At 40.1% G+C, this 17,892-nt stretch overlaps 1 protein-coding gene across 1 annotated transcript in view; it reads right to left on the bottom strand.

Moving 5' to 3' along the window:
• Positions 1 to 17,295, bottom strand: part of LOC139416468 (alpha-1,3-mannosyl-glycoprotein 4-beta-N-acetylglucosaminyltransferase C-like) — a 189,788-nt gene extending 172,493 nt beyond the window's left edge. Inside the window, exon 1 of the mRNA XM_071165097.1 lies at positions 16,981 to 17,295. The gene's annotated coding sequence lies outside the window, so the exon portion shown is untranslated. The remainder of the gene's footprint in view (positions 1 to 16,980) is intronic.
• Positions 17,296 to 17,892: the final 597 nt, after the last annotated feature.

The raw sequence follows: 17,892 nt of genomic DNA, 5'->3' as shown, positions 1-17,892 counted from the left end.
TTGAAAGCTAACGTGACCCTGGTGTAGTGCAGGATATCCGTTTTGTGTATATGAGTCTACTTTGAGTCCGTGCACGCTCTGTATGTTATGCTCGTGGGTTTTTTTGCACACACTTTTGCTGTGTGTGATTTAGTGCAATGTTCTGTGACATCCCTCTCTCTCTCTCTCTTGTCTCCTCAGATATGTGGTGCTCTCTAGACCAGTGTTTCAAGGCTGGGATGGACTAGACTGAGCTTGCCCCTCTACTCTTTACTCAGAGATGTCCAGATCCCATACACACTCATCGACTCATACAAAATCAAATTCCATCTTCTTTATCTTTCTGTCCTCTCTATAGATTGGGCTGATGCCCCACTGTCAGAACTAGGAGAACTTCACAGGTTCTGAGGGAGGTGACCTTGACAACAACAGTGCCTGGGACACGTTCCAGCGTTACCGCTGTCTGGAAAACAGCCAGAACGTAGTGAAGACCCCCTCCACAGATGCAGGTTGGCATTTATGGAGATTACTTATGTACTAGAGCCAACTGTGCAAAGTGGTCACTAGCTGGCAGAGCCACAAAGTCATAAATTCATACAATTTTAAACCTGATTTTAAACCTAACCTTAACCACACTGATAACCCTAATGGCTAACCATTGCGCCAGTGCCGAAGTAGTCGACCGCATCAAGCCTGAATGACTTCCGATCTGTTGCACTCACCCCCACGAAAGACTGCTTTTGGCCTACCTGAAGTCCTGCCTCTCTCCAACACTGGATCCCCACCAGTTTGCCTACCGACCGAACAGGTCTACAGAGGACGCCATCTCCACAGCTTTACACTCTGCCCTGACCCACCTGGACAAAACCAACACCTATGTGAGAATGCTGTTCATATACTTTAGCTCAGCATTCAATACGGGCATTCCCTCTAAGCTGGTCACCAAACTCCATGACCTAGGGATCAGCCCCTCTCTGTAACTGGACTTTGGACTTCTTATCCAACAGACCCCAGTCTGTCACCTCACCTCCTCAACCCTGAACCTGAACACCGGTGTGCCACAGGGCTGTGTGCTGAGCCCCCTCCTGTACTCCCTCTTCACTTACGACTGCGTTCCTGTACACGGCTCCAACACGATCGTTAAGTTCGCAGGCAACACTACATGGTAGGCCTGATCAGTGACAATGACGAGTCAGCCTACAGAGAGGAGGTCAAGCACCTGGCTGCATGGTGCACCGAAAACAACCTGGTCCTCAATGCAAAGAAAACCAAGGAGCTCATTGTGGATTACAGGAAGTCTAAAAGCTGCAGCCACGCCCCAGTTCTCATTGATGGCATTGAGGTGGAGCATGTGCCCAGCTTCAAATTCCTGTTTGCCCTCCTACCATCAGGCAAGCGGTACAGTGTCATTGTTTTAGGTGGAATCTTATGTTGAATGATACATTTGTTATCTGGTTGCACTTCTATCTTTGTTCTACTTGTGCTCTTTCCACAGATGGCTAACATCTGATCCGATGAGACTTCCTATATGATTTGATTCCTGTATTACTGCCTGTACTCAATAAAACGTCCAATGCCAAATGTAATTTGATAGACAATGGTAGTTCCCAATCAGATAATTACGATAAAACAAATATGTTTTCCTCTGTTAAATGTTTGGTGAATGCATGATGTTGCTTTGTTCTCAGTCCTCCTTTGAATTCTGTGTGTACCATGATGACATGTTAACCTGCGTTTAGCTGGTTAATCAGATACATTTCAGTTTACATTATATTATTTGGCACTGGTTATGTATTGTATTGATGTAGCAGGTTTTCCCCTTCATGTCTCTATATAATTCAAATCCCCATATGCTGTGAGTGCCCTTGGGAGGAATAAATACCGCAAATATTGGATCCTGCCTTCATTTAATTTAGCCCAGTAGTGTTTCCATTATTTCAATGTTATCATTATGTCATTATTATGTGTGTACCCACATGTCATTCCCAACAATGGAGTAATTATATTTAGCTATATGAAATTATGTCCAGTACCTAGTGTTTAATGTATTGAGGTTGAACTCCCTCATATCAAGCAAACACATAACACACACTTTGTGGAAAAGTTAAGAAAATTGTGTTACCTAGCTAGAGCTGACTGTTTGCTTTTCGTCATACAGACAAACAAGTAATTAGCTATCTAGCTAAGTTCAGCAAGTAGAGTCCACTAAAGGATTAGTAGATATTTAACTTATTTCCCAATTACTTTGCTTATATATCAAGTTGAAGCTGGTTTTCCCAAGTCGTTTGGTGCTTACTGTTCAAGCCGGCTAGTTGGCTGAACATGTTTATTTACTTTTATAAAACAACAAATCTAACACAATATACAAACATATCTTACAAAACAGAATGCTAGCTAGCCAATGAGAGTATGTAGCTAGCTAAACCGATGGCTCTGAAGCACATTTGTTTGACGTCATGCACCAAAGAAGACGTCATGCAGACCAATCACACAACACTGGACTAGCCAAGGGAAAGTACTTGTTCGTTCGTCCATCACTCCAGTGAAAGTGACCAATCTAAGGTTTCTAGAAAAACACCTGCCTCTAAGCTCAACCACACCAACCTGAAATCCAATCAAAACAATTGATATTTGAAACCCAAAGGTGCAAAGACTTGAGAGAGAGAAAACTGGACAAAGCCATGTGATTATTTTTGGAGAACAATGCTTTAAATACATTTTACATGCTTGAACCATGTTTCTTTGCTTACGGCTCAATATTTTTGGATTCAGACATTTTCTTTTTGATCTGCAGCAATAATGTTCTGCTCGCCCGCAAGCTCTCAAGTTTGGCTTGTCTGCTCGCAGAACACATCCTCTGATCTCTCGACTGGTCTGTGCTCTTGCAGCACTCATCCTCTGCTCGCGGGACCAATCCTCTGTGCTCTCGACTCAGTGTTCGCTTGCTCAAAGATGTTTAATTTTGCTCGACTGTGCCATCTCACCTGTGCTCGACATTGGAGATCAATTTGACAATATAAGTTCCATTCCTAAACACAGGTAGGCATTTGCAATTGTTTGATTTCCAGCAGCGACTCAATGCCTCTTTGAGCAACACTACAAACTAAATTAAGATCCATCTTTTTCTCTCCCCACTTCCTATTCCTGACACAGATTATTTATCTCTATATTCATCCCAGCTTTTTTTAAATTACTTACTGAAATAGGTTCCTGAAATTACACAAACTCTAGAAATGAATTGCCCTGGATACCCATTTTAGGCTACTTTGCCTTGACGTATGTGTCTCTGAAATGTTGTATAACAAGTCAATAAGGGATTTTGATTTTTTTTAGTTCTGTATATTAAAGTAAAATGAAAGCATGTCAATGGCATGATCGGCCTCACTACCTTTGCATAAATCCATGTTTCACCTTTAGCCTTGATCCCCATAGGCACAGCAGACGTATTGACCGTATTAAACCAACCACCATAGCATTGAAAGACACAGACAGGCAAATACTTTGCTAGTTCAATTACAACCTTACACTAAACCTAAAAGATAATTTGCCATTAAGATATTACAGTCTATATCAAAATACATGCTTCATGTCAGTGGAAAGCCTCGATAAAGGCTGGATGAATGAAGGTTTATAATAGAATTAGCAGAAAATAGTTTGAGGTAATAAAAAAAGCCAGTGACATTTTGGCTTTAGAACAAGATAATAAATAATCAGCTTTGATTGACACCTAAACATTTTGCAATTATTACACAGAATACATCTAGACAGCAAAGACTTCAGGAAAGCAAGGTTACAATATTAATTAAAGGAACATGAACCACTGTGATCCATATGGAACACAGCATCGTATATGTCCGTAATACACACAAAAGCTCAAATCCTCCCCTGGAAAATACAGAAGCCACTCGAGGAACCACTTGAATCTACACTACCATTCAAAAGTTTGGGGTCACTGAAAAATGTCCTTGTTTTTGAAAGAAAACCACATTTTTGGACAATTAAAATAACATGAAATTGTTCAGAAATACAGTGTAGACATTGTTAATGTTGTAAATGACTATTGTACATGAAAATGGCAGATTTTTTATGGAATATCTACATGAGCGTACAGAGGCCCATTATCAGCAACAATCACTCCTGTGTTCCAGCATCCCGCAGTCGCCTCCACTGTTGACGTTGAAACTGGTGTTTTGCGGGTACTATTTAATGAAGCTGCCAGTTGAGGACTTGTGAGGCGTCGGTTTCTCAAACTAGACACCTCTTGCTCAGTTGTGCACCGGGGCCTCCCACTCCTATTTCTATTCTGATTAGAGACAGTTTGCGCTGTTATGTGAAGGGAGTAGTACACAGCGTTGTACGAGATCTTCAGTTTCTTGGCAATTTCTTTCATGGAATAGCCTTCATTTCTCAGAACAAGAATTGTCTGACAAGTTTCTGGACATTTTGAGCCTGTAATCAAACCCACAAATGCTGATGCTCAACTAGTCTAAAGAAGGCCAGTTTTATTGCTTCTTTAATCAGAACAACAGTTCTCAGCTGTGCTAACATAATTGCAAAATGGTTTTTTAATGATAAATTAGCCTTTTCAAATTATAAACTTGGATTAGCTAACACAACACAATGTGCCATTGGAAAACAGGAGTTATGGTTGCTGATAACAGGCCTCTGTACACCTATCCCAATAAAAAAATCTGCCGTTTCCAGCTAAAATAGTAATTTACAAATTAACAATGTCTACACTGCATTTCTGATCAATTTTATGTTGTTATTTTAAATGGACAAACAAATAATGATTTCAAAAACAAGGACATTTCTAAGTGACCCCAAACTTTTGAACGGTAGTGTATGTCAACAAACATCAGAGACAGGGAGATCAATTTTCAGAGGAAAGCATTAAAAACACTTAAAACACACACACAGGTACAAGCCACACACACAGATGAGAGGAGCTGCTGACCCGGTCTGACCCAGTTCTGTGTGATTTATGGTTTATAGTTCCACGGCAGACACCGCTTTGTTCTGGGGGGTCATAAATCTCCTGCACCTCCAAGCAGATCAGCTGTTCATCCAGTCCTTGGCAGACACCCATACGCTTCACTTAGTCCCATTCTGAGCCATTACACCTCTTAGCATACACATACAAACACACACACCAGTCAAAAGTTTGGACACACCTACTCATTCAAGGGTTTTTCTTTATTTTACTATTTTCTACATTGTAGAATAATTGTGAAGAAATACCACATATGGAATCATGTAGTAACCAAAATAAAAGTGTTCAACAAATCAATATATATTTGATATGAGATTTTTCAAAGTAGCCAACCTCTGCCTTGATGACAGCTTTGCACACTCTTGGCATTCTCTCAACCAGCTTCATGAGGTAGTCACCTGGAATGCATTTCAATTAACAGGTATGCCTTGTTAAAAGTGTAATTTGTGGAATTTCTTTCCTTCTTAGTGTTGGAGCCAATCAGTGGTGTTGTGACAAGGTAGGGGTGGTATACAGAAGATAACCCTATTTGGTAAAATACCATGTCCATATTATGGCAAGAACAGCTCAAATAAGCAAAAATGAAAAGACAGTCCATCATTACTTTAAGACAAAGGTCAGTTAATCCGGATAATTTCAAGAACTTTGAAAGTTTCTTCAAGTGCAGTCGCAAAAACTATCAAGCGCTATGATGAAACTTGCTCTCATGAGGACAGCCACAGGAAAGGAAGACCCAGAGTTACCTCTGCTGCAGAGGATATGTTCATTCACCTCAGATTACAGCCCAAATAAATGTTTCACAGAGTTCAAGTAACAGACAATTTTCAACATCAACTATTCAGAGGAGACTGCGTGAATCAGGCTTTCATGGTCGAATTGCTGCAAAGAAACCACTACTAAAGGACACCAATATAAAGAAAAGACTTGCACGAGCATTGGACATTAAGCTGGTTGAAGTCTGTATTTTTGGTCTGATGAGTCCAAATTTAAGATGTTTGATTCCAACCGCCGTGTCGTTGTGACACACAGAGTAGGTGAACGGATGATCTCTGCATGTCATGGTTCCCACCGTGAAGCATGGAGGATGAGGTGTGATGGTGTGGGTGTGCTTTGCTGGTGACACTGTGATTTATTTAGAATTCAAGGCACGCAGCATGACTAGCGCAGAATTCTGCAGCGATAAGCCATCCCATCTGGTTTGCGCTTAATTGGACTCTCATTTGATTTTCAAAAGGACAATGACCCAAACACACATCAGACGACCTGGCCTCCACAATCATCCGACCTCAACCCAATTGAGATGGTTTGGGATGAGTTGGACCGCAGAGTGAAGCAAAAGCAGCCAACAAGTGCTCAGGATATGTGGGAACTCCTTCAAGACTGTTGGAAAAGCATTCCAGGTGAAGCTGGTTAAGAGAATGCCAAGAGTGTGCAAAGCTGTCATCAAGGCAAAGGGTGGCTACTTTGAAGAATCTAAAATATGTTTTGATTTGTTTAAAAGAAAATTGATTCCATATGTTTTTTCATAGTTTTGATGTCTTCACTATTATTCTACAATGTAGAAAATAGTAAAAATAAAGAAAAACCCTTGAATGAGTAGGTGTGTCCAAACTAACGCAACCAATTTTTTTGCTAGTTAGCGTTAGGTAGCGCTAGTCTGCTGTACCTGCGCCAAAACTCTGGTATTTTTCTTCTTATATAATTATTTATTTATTTAACCTTTATTGAAATCTCCATCCCTAACTACAACATTTTCAGATAGATACGACCAAAGAGGGAAATGTTGCAATCTACTGCAGATATAGCCTGCAGACTTCTGTCCTACTATCCAGGTCTGTACCCAAACAATTTGAACTTCTACTTTTAAAAATCCAACTCTCTAAAAAAAACTTGCTGAAACACTTCAGCGAGCAGGCCTTTCTAATCGACCCGGAAGGATATTGACTTCATCCAATCAGTAGAGGATGCCTGTTTTTTTGTATTTAAATGCCTTCCTTAATAAGCATGCCCCATTCAAGAAATTTAGAACCAGGAACAGATATAGCCCTTGGTTCTCTCCAGACCTGACTGGCCTTAACCAACACAAAAACATCCTATGGCGTTCTGCATTAGCATCGAACAAATGTTTGGAACATCAAATTTGCAATAGAATTGCAGTATCTAATCACCATTAAGGCATCAATTGTTTGCTCGACTGGTCAATTGTTTGCTCGATAGGCTGTTGATTCGAGCCTGTCTGAATGGACTGATCCATTGTGGAGGTCGTGGGGATGGCACAGTCCAAGATGTGCTACTGAAATTGTATATGGTTATATTATATAAGAACAATGTTGCAACACAAATAAAAGTTATATTATTTTATAATAAATGCGCTTTCTCCCGTGTTGGATAGTGGTCGCTGTCCGCGGTTCTGAAACACATCGGTGCGCTGTCGAACTGGCGCCATTTCCTAGACCATGCTGCTATGTGCATAATAGCAAAGTTAACCCTCATATTGGTGTTGAGAACAATGCGGCGGAGTTAGAAGAGAAAACAGCCCTTGCCTTAATTGTCTAAGAAAAGTGAGGAGAGAGGAAACCCCAACTTATTTATGTCTACTGTAAAATCAATAGCCTAACTGTTAAATGTGCCTGGATTGATAAATAAACCATATATATCTACAGAAATAAGACAGATCCTGCTTCTGTTGCCTGTTTTTGAGTGTTTGTTTAATAACCTGCTGATTCCGTGAGCACCAAGCCTCACGCAACCACGTTGAATAAACAAATTATGCAGTTTTTAATCTTTGCTGTGCTGTATTAAAGACTTTACACATCTCTGGTATTTTTTATTATTTATTTAGTGTTGTTTACATTGTTCCAAACATTCAGAAAAATTATATTGTAATCGAACAGCACCTGTTTGGCACACATAATATGCACACTGCTTTCTCCTTACCTTATTTATCTTGATCTCCAGTATTTTCCACAGTCAGATTTATTTGACACATCTGACTTCCCCGTTACCCGCTGAGCAACCACAAAACATTCCCCCATTTCTAATTTATTTGTCACATCCTCTGCATCCATTTTGCTGTCATGTGTTACGGTGTTCAAAGTTTGTTATAACCACTTTATTGTTGTGATTATGATATGCTATGCTACAGGTCAGGTCCTATGCATCGCATGCACGTGAACAATACTGTACATTTTTCACAAACAGAGCAAAGGTTGAAAGAATAGGGAATGCTTTTCCTAGACAAATGAGGGATTTCGGTAACATAACTTTTCAGTCAAAAATGGCTGTAATTATGTTGCAGCTTCAGCAACACAGACAGTGCGATCCACACTGTTTATGTTCTATGGTGGTCGCTGCAGAAAGGAGGAGAGACAACAGTCACACAGTCACTCGCTGTTTTTTTATTTTAAACACAGTGCAGCAAGTCTGAGCCAGGCCCGACACAATCAAATCAATTGCGATCGGACTCCCTCCAGTGTCTTAATCGATTTTGCAGTTTGCTTAAAGCATCAGACAAGCTCAGTGCATATAGTTGATTTGATTAAAACACACACATTTTCAATTTTTTTGTCAGGGACAGCCCTAAGCCCTAATACATATAGAATTGTGAGAATAGCAATACATATCATATTGGCACCTTCGTATCGTGATAATATCATATCGTGAGGTCCCTGGCAATTTCCAGCCCCTGCAGGCATGGTAGTTCATCACAATGAGCAGACAGACAATAGTATGCAATAATGCTAAGCAAAACATCATTCATTCCAGCCATTAAAACACGCCAACAGTGCATTCATTGTTTAATTATGAGTAATCTCGACAGCTCCACTCCCAACTGCCCACTGGGCACACACTGGTTAAATCAACGTTGTTTCCAAGTCATTTAAATTAAATTATGTTGAATCAAAATGAAATAGACATTGAATTGACTCGTGTGCCCAGTGGGTGTAGACTGACGCCTTGAGCACACCAGAATGTTATGTATGAGTCACAATAGGAGACTATGGCACTGTGTGCCCCCTGCAGCTGCAATTTTGTACATGAGGCTATAGCTGTGCATGTGGTTTTGGAGTGACATGCACCTTCTCCTTAAATTTTTTTTTACAGCAGGGGTCAATTCTGAATTGAACAAATTGCTCTTTAATTTTAATTAATTTCTCGAATTTCAATTAAATTTGAATTGGCCACACCCCACAGTCAGCAGAATTTGAATTGAATTTGAATGAGGGTAAGGAAGTAGAATTCAATTCAGTGAAATGTAATAAAACTCAAAAACAAAAAGATCATCTTGCGGGTTGTCTATAATAATTCATAATTATTCATAATTCCAGTCATGTTTTTAAATATCAGAATACATTTCCTAGAATGCATTAGATCAAATGCTGCAGTATGGAAGGAAACAATCTCATGACAAAGAAAAAAACGGAAATCTACGAGTTATAATCAAACTAATATTTTAATTCTTTGCATTAAGTGTCATATCTTTTTGATAAAAAAATTGTCAAATGAATGAGACTTTCATGTTTCATTCAAATCAAATGCTGCTTCCTGTGGGGTGTGGCCAATTCTAGTTCCATTCTAATTCATTGTTTTGAATTGAATTAAGAAAATACGAATTGACCCCAGCCCTGCTTAACAGCATGTCAAATATATGCTTGGGCGATATACTGTTTATATCGTATACAGGGGTATTTGAAAATACAGACGGTATGATATTCATTTTTTTTTTTACATTTAAAAAATCTTGCGGGGGGCTGGGGGGGTAGTGCCCCTTGTGTGCACATTGGGTAATACTGTATACCCCTGTATGGTATAGAAAGTATGAAAATCTGGATACAGCACAGCCCTAAATGGTTAGAATGAGACATAGCTTTGTTGTGAGGCTGCCAATGTGGCGGGTAGGTAGTAACTGTTAGAAAGCCTTGAAATTAAGTGCTGTGTGGCAATACACTGCAAAAGTAGGAGAAATACAACACATGTAGCGTACTGTTCAGCACACACCACACGGCAGGCGAACCACATGCAGCGGTCCTGACTGACTCCCCCCCACACTTGAAATTGGTTAATTCAACCAGACCACACATCCTGAGTACACGAGGCGAGACAACTCACTGTCAAGGAGGAGTGCAGCGATGGGAGAGAGGGAGGAAGAGAGAGGCAGGTACAAAAATGACAGACAGTGACAGCAAGAATGAGACCGAGAGAGGCAGAAGGGAGAGTGACAGTGAGAGATAGAGAGAAAGATGCACAGAGAGTGGCATAGAAAGACCATGAGATTTGCCTCTAGGTCTACCTCTAACAACAACACAAAACAGCATGCTGAAAAGAGAGATTGTGATCATCCGAAGTTGCTAGTAGCAGAGAGAGCAAATATTATACTCTAGCTTTACATAGCAAACCCTGAAATAGCCCAGCTACAGGCAGCTACACTCACCTGCCTGTTGTACTGCTGTATGTTTAAGAAGTATCTTTCTCTGCTTGTTCTTCTGTCTGTGTCTGTCTGAGAAGCATGAGGGAGTTGCTCTGTACTGCATGCTGCACCAGTTTAAATGAGCTCCAAGACTCACACAAGAGAAGATCATTCCCAGCTAGCACATTTGGTTCGTTGGAAGTTGTGGTATCTTATGTTTTAGGTTTCTAATTGGTTCTGGGAAGAAAGCCATAAGTTTCCTGACCAGTAAAATTGAATGTTTTTTAAACGTTCTGAGAACCGAAATGAAATATTCTGGGAACGTTCATTTTTAGATTGCAGGGAGGTTCTGATAACCTTTTACTATGGTCCCCTGAAAGTTTTCCTGGGAGGTTTTATTAAAGTTCTGAGAACCGAAATTATAGATTATTTGAAGGTAATTAAATAACTTTCTGAGAAATTTTTCAAAATTGTGTGAATGTTTTCAATGAAATGTTAAGGTTATTTGGAGGTTTTTGGATAACTCCCTTAACTTTCACTGGACGTTTCAATAACTTTGGATTAACTGTTTTGAACTCCAAGCACAGATAGGACACATGGAAATTACTTTTCTTAGGCATTTGTCATGCAAACACATATATTATTTTTATTTTGGCCCGGCAACAGAGAAATTTGAATCTATGATCTTCTGTTGTCTATCCATGGAATTAGTCCACTGCACCACCAGGATGGAGCTAACTTGCCATGTTTTTTTAAACTCATGCAAAGCTGTTCAGTTTAGTCTATTCAAACAGACCCCATTTCAAAGGAAGCATGCACTCATTAAGATCAGGTGTGGCCAATAAACCTGAACACACTTAACAAGATAGAAGATAAAGAGTTTTGTTGACGCTGAGAACAGAATGTATGTTTTTTTTAAACATTCTTAGAAAGTTCTTTGAACATTACTAATGTTTTCTTGTGGTTTTTATGGAACATTCTCATAATGATAAGAACATTACATTAAATAGAACAATGAGGAAACCTGTAGGAAACGTTATGCTGAAGTACTGAAATTCCTACAAAAGAATGTTGTTTCTTAACATTCTCGGAACAATTGAAGAACATCATTATGTAGAAAATGTTATGCTGAAGTACTAAAATTCCCACAAAAGAATGTTGTTTCTTAACTATTTGAGAACATTCCCAATGTCAAACCAGTTGGAGAACGTTCCTAGAACATTACCAAAAAAATGTATTAAATGTAACCATGTTGAAACTTTAAGGAAATGTTCTTTTAAAGTAATGAAATACCAATAAAATAGTGTTATTTTGTCATGTTCTTTAAATGTGCTGAGAATGTTCCAAAGCCAAACCAACTATCCTGCACCATTTCCAGAAGGTTGTGGGAAAGCTGTATACAAAATAACCATTGGACAACCACACTCACCAAGCTCTACGAAATATTTGGTTCTCAGAACGTTATGTGGTATCTAGGTTGTCTCAAAAAACTGCTGTAAACAATGGCAATCGGTAGCCGTGCTATCTCTCTTTCTCCCTCTCTCGCAATCCCCACCCTATCTCACAGCCCAACTCCTCACCAAAGTGTCACTAACTGTTTCTGCCCTCCCTGCCACTCATTGACTTGCCTCTCATTTCTCCCTCCACACTCAATATTTTTTTAACAAGCTTCTCTCCTTACACTACCCCCTACGCCATCAACGATGCCAGTAGAACAAATAACAACACATCCGTGACTCACAGCACATTACAACGATGGTAAAAGAGCACAAGCTTCAGAACAAATTTCCCTCATGACAATAGCACTCAGATCAATGCAGAAATGCAGCAATGCCTCCCGTGTTCAACAAGACACTTCTATGGTGATAGACTCATTTTTAACAGAAAATAATGAGAACATTTTGCCACCATTTTACTATCTCAACTCCTGATATTTTTCTAATATTCTTCCTCATCTAGTGCACAGCTCCAGCTGATGCAGATGACTTTTCTCACTCAAGCTAAATTCTCTTGTGACAGAATTATGCAGTCATAAAAATAAGACTGAATCAACTACAGCGGTCTTTACCATAAGCATGAGCCACATGATCTGCAAGATCTCTGGAGGACATGATGAGAACTTTAAAACTAGGGAATTGTGGGTGAAAGTGGTCAAAAGTCAACTTTTCGAGATGTAAAATGATCCATTGAGCATACCAATGATGTTGGACAACAATTTTTGTTTTATTGAAAATATATTCAGAATCTCAGACTGCCTGATGAAAAGTAAAATGATCAGAAGAACAGAATAAAAATCCATGTGCCTCTCAATTCCCTCGCAGACTTCGTCCTAATTCCCCAGTGCCAGCAGTTTGACAACTATGAGCCCTCCTGTCACATTTACAGTGGATAACAAAACGGACATCTAATTATCATTCTCCCTATTGGAATGTCTTGGACTAGCACACTGTTAATTGCCTGTCAGACGATATCAACAAACACCCTTTTGATGTCAAACAGCAGAAAAAAAGTAACTTTATGAGGCCATAAACACTTGCACCCTTTATGGGATGTCTCCAATACTATAGCATCTCCCAGAAAATTACTTCCATCCGTTTTATGGGAACAAAGGAAATGCCAGTTGACTCACACCTTGTTACACCTTGTGGTAGAACACGAGGCCAACAAGTTTGAAAAGAAGGTCTTCAATTGAAAGGTTCATTCAAAAGGATAATCTTTCAAAGAAAATGCAATGTGCAGCAGTAAATATACATTGGAATAAAATTGCTACCTTAATGAAAAGTCGATTTGATGAAAAAGTGTGTGTGTGTGGGGGGAGGGGGGGGGGGGGTTCTATTCAAAATCTTGCATTTAGGGATACAGCTTTGGGAAGCTTAGCCACACCGCCACTCAAGACTCAAATCTCAAATCTTGAGTAAACACTGGAAGCGAGACAGACAAAATCATGGGCGGCAATACGAAGGGGGGCCTACATACAGCCGTTTCTTTTTCGATTCCTCCCTCTTTTACAAACATGAAATTCAAGCCCTGCATCAGCATGATGCTCAGTGAACTAGCTAAGCATTTGACGGCCACCCAGCACCATCAGAGCAGCATCTCTGATCCCTCCGAGATGGGAGCTGGATCCATGCCTCAAGTACTACGAGTCTTCGGCTGCGATCCCAAATGGCACCATAAACCCTATATAAAGTGCACTACGTTTGAGAGTTCTGGTCAAAAGAAGTGCACTAAATAATGAATATGGTGCCATTTGGGATGTAGACTTGCTTTCTGCTGCTCATCTTGGCATCGGTGCTTCACTTAATGTAGCTATCCCCCTTAACATGGCAGAGTCCACACAGACACAGTCCATTCCTTCATACAGTCAGTCTGTCATCAGCTGGCTCTAAGGCCTCTTTACACAGACTGTGTGTCCCAAATGGAACCATATTCCCTATACGCTGCACTACTTTTGAATAGAAGCAGTGCACTATATAGGGAAATGGTGCCATTTGGGAAACTTGCAGCAGTTGCTGGCTACACAGAAACAAGAGGTGCAACCAGAAACACACTTTCACTGTCACAGACAGTCTTCAGTTGCCATTGATTATGCCTCACAGTCTCACATCCTTACTGTCACAGTAAGCTTGATGGTGTCCACACAAACACTGCAAGCAAGGCTGATTACATATTAATTGGCCCCACTGACCTTATCCCCCTGAGATAATCGCAGTGCCATGCCATTGGAAAGATACATTATAACGAAACTTCTCTGGACAATTATTTATGGAATTTGTCTAACCTTTCACGGAAAGATACTGGATAACTGGTGCTCCACCCAGTTCAGCTAGATGGCTGCTTTGATTACTCACAAGCTGGCTAATGTCTGTGGACACTGGGACAGTCAACAATTAGAATATGTAGAGCAAAATGTCAGTCTTGATTTTTGTTTGGAAACACAAATGTCTTCATAAAATATGCTAATATAAAAAGAGGAGAAACTGCAACTTTTAGTATTAAATTAACTATATATTTTTATATGAAATGTGTTGCAACATTTCTGTGAATAGCTTTGATTTGATTTGACATGAAATGTGAGAAGCTCTGTTGATTGAAATTGTGATGAGGCATCATGTTCATCATTGCCTGACGCTACACCTAACTGAACAGTTTATGTGGGAGCTTAATAATCAATCACAGGCTAGGAGACAGCACTAAGAGACAACTCTTCTAGAAAACATGTAATACTGCTGTATTGGATGTTTTCAATTATCTCTTATTGATTTCTGTAATATATAAAGAATAAAACAATTATTTCATTAGCCTTACAGTATGTCTAAGTAACAAAGTTTTATCATGATACACTACTCACAGTGACCCCTAATAATGAGCCCCATGCATTCTCCAGCCAACAGAAACTATAGCTGCTTCTGCTCTATGGTCTGTAGCTGTAATGAGTAGCTGTTTGGCCACAGGCCCTGAAGCCCAGCCTGGTCTCATAGACTAGAGGTAACATAGTAAACATTAATTTGGGAAACTCGAATTGATATGATATGTTACATTTGGTATGGTTACATAAGACAGACGGTTACTTAACCCTTTCAGCTAACCCTTCCCTAACCCTGACCTTAACCTTTTTAGCTAACACTTCTCCTAACCCTAACCCTGACCTTAACCCTTTAACCTAACTCCTAAACTTAATCACAACCCCTAACCCAAACCCCAAGACTAACTAACGTTAGACAGCTAGCTAACGTTAGCCACCTAACTAGAATTCATAACATATCATACATTTTGCCAATTCGTAACATATAATACGAAAATGGATGATGGACATCCACAAATTAATACATACCATACACTACATGACCAAAAATATATGGACACCTGCTCATCGGACATCTCATTAAAAAATCATGGGTATTAATATGGAGTTTGTCCCCCCTTTGCTGGTATAACAGCCTCCACTCTTCTAGAAAGGCTTTCCACTAGATGTTGGAACATTGCTGCGGGGACTGGCTTGCAGTCAGCAATAAGAGCATTAGTGAGGTCGCGCACTGATGTTAGGCAATTAGGCCTGGCTCGCAGTTGGTGTTCCAATTCATCCGAAAGGTGTTCGATGGAGTTGAGGTCAGGGCTCTGTGCAGGCCAGGCAAGTTCTTCCACACCGATCTCGACAAACCATTTCTGAATGGACCTCGCTTTGTGCACAGGGGCATTGTCATGCTGAAACAGGAAAGGGCCTTCCCCAATCTGTTGCCACAAAGTTGGAAGCACAGAATCATCTATAATGTCATTGCATGCTGTAGCTTTAGATTTCCCTTCACTGGAACTAAGGGGCCTAGTCCGAACCATGAAAAACAGCCCCAGATCATTACTCCTCCTCCAACAAACTTTACAGGTGGCACTATGCATTGGGGAAGGTAGCATTCTCCTGGCATCCGTCAAACCCAGAATTGTCCGTAGGACTGCTAGATGGTGAAGTGTTATTCATCACTCCAGAGAAGGTGTTTCGACTGCTCCAGAGTCCAATATCGGCACGCTTGGCATTGTGCTTGGTGATCTTAGGCTTGTGTGCAGCTGCTCGGCCATGGAAACTCATTTCATTAATCTCTCGATGAACAGTTATTGTGTTGATGTTGCTTCCAGTGGCAGTTTGGAACTCGGTAGTGAGATAATCGGCTCTCGTTCTGTGAGCTTGTGTGGCCTACCATTTCGAGGTTGAGCCGTTGTTGCTCATATAAGTTTCCTCTTCACAACAACAGCAGGGCATACATTTGACAAACTGACTTGTTGGAAAGGTGGTATCCTATGACGATGCCACATTGAAAGTCCCTGAGCTCTTCAGTAAGGCCATTCTACTGCCAATGTTTGTTTATGGAGATTGCATGGCTGTTTGCTCAATTTTATACACCTGTCAGCAACGGGTGTGGCTGAAAAAGCCAAATCCCCTCATTTGGGGGATGTCCACATACTTTTGTATATATAGCGTATCGTACTAAATGGATTTGTCTTGGATTTACGACCAGAATAATACGAAATGCACTGAGACCAGGTTGTGGACCCATGGAGCTGTCATGCTCACCCCAGGACAGGAGCTGTTCTACAAGATTAGGAAAACCTATGACAGTTTATGAACTATTATGCTTACTACAATGATTAATATATTTTGTTTTTCGGTTACCATTGTGCTCTCTGTAATTTCCTCTCATAGTTTCTCAAAACAGTTTACCTGACATCTGTCAATGCAGTACTTTGATGTAACATTGTTACAGGTTGCTTCTTCTAATGAAACGGCATAGTAGAAGTATACAGTAGGCTAGTATGTATTCACAAACGTTTAAATGTACAATGCCATTTGAATTAATGTTGAAGTTGAATTTACAGTAGTTTAAGTTTTTCTATGAAAGGACAAACCAGGGATATGAAGTAAATCAAGTTTTTAGCTCTATTTGTGTGTATATTGTGTGTAGACAATTGGATCAAGGTAGCTTATTACATTATTTCTTAAAATGAATTAGGCTATACAGTTAGGATCCACAACGTGGGAACATATGGCTAAATCCGGGAAAATAATGCAGCAATTACTGTAGGCTATAGTAAACATGTAGAGGTTACTCACCTCATAACATAATATAGTCAGTCGTAGTTTTACCCCGCGGAGGACGTTGTCATGCTTTACTTTTCTGAAAACCCAGGTATGGAAACAGTCGACTGCTCTAGTTAGCTACTAACGTTATTCATACTGTTACAGTCTTCTTCAGCTCAGAGATAGCGACGAAGAACCGGAAACCGCGTGAATTCATTGCTGCTGTAGGCTAGGTGCGCCGACGTGTTCCCAGTGTCCAAATATTCTCTATCCCTCAGGAGGAATTCGAGAATTATACAAGGTCTGAAACCCAAATAGTCTGCTACACTAGCACCACTACAATACACTGCTGCGTATTATCTAGCTCTCCTCCCTTCGACTGCGAATAAACTGAAGGCGGCGTGTGGACTATAGTGACGCTTCGCGCGCTCAGACAGGAGCATGTCGTAATACGATCTCATCCTTTGTAACAGTTTCTACCTTTGCGAAAACATTTTTTGACAAACTCTAAATTATTTTTTTGCACCACTTCCAGCAACATCTGGTTTCATTGGTAAACTAGCAGTAGGATGCAGGGTGTTATGTTGCTCGAATAAATGTATCAACACTTGCAACTGGATACAAGTAGAGTTTAAAGTACTTAAGTAAAAATACTTTAAACTACTCAAGTCGGGGTTTTTTTCTTCCTCTGACACCCAAAATTAATTGTTACAGTTTGACAGGAAAATGGTCCAATGCACACACTTATCAAGAGAACATCCCAGGTCATCCCTACTGCCTCTGATCTGGTGGACTCACTAAACACAAATGCTTGGTTTGTAAATTAATATCAGAGTGTTGTAGTGTGCCCCTGGCTATCCATAAATCATTTTTTAACAGTTGTGCCGCCTGGTTTGCATAATATAAGGAATTTGACATGAGTATTTATTTTAGCAATTCCATTTA

The sequence above is a fragment of the Oncorhynchus clarkii genome, chromosome 1, assembly GCF_045791955.1.
Source record: "Oncorhynchus clarkii lewisi isolate Uvic-CL-2024 chromosome 1, UVic_Ocla_1.0, whole genome shotgun sequence".
Taxonomy (NCBI): Eukaryota; Metazoa; Chordata; class Actinopteri; order Salmoniformes; family Salmonidae; genus Oncorhynchus; species Oncorhynchus clarkii.
The sequence above is the reverse complement of the archived record's forward strand: the minus strand, read 5'-3'. Positions and strand labels throughout refer to the sequence as shown.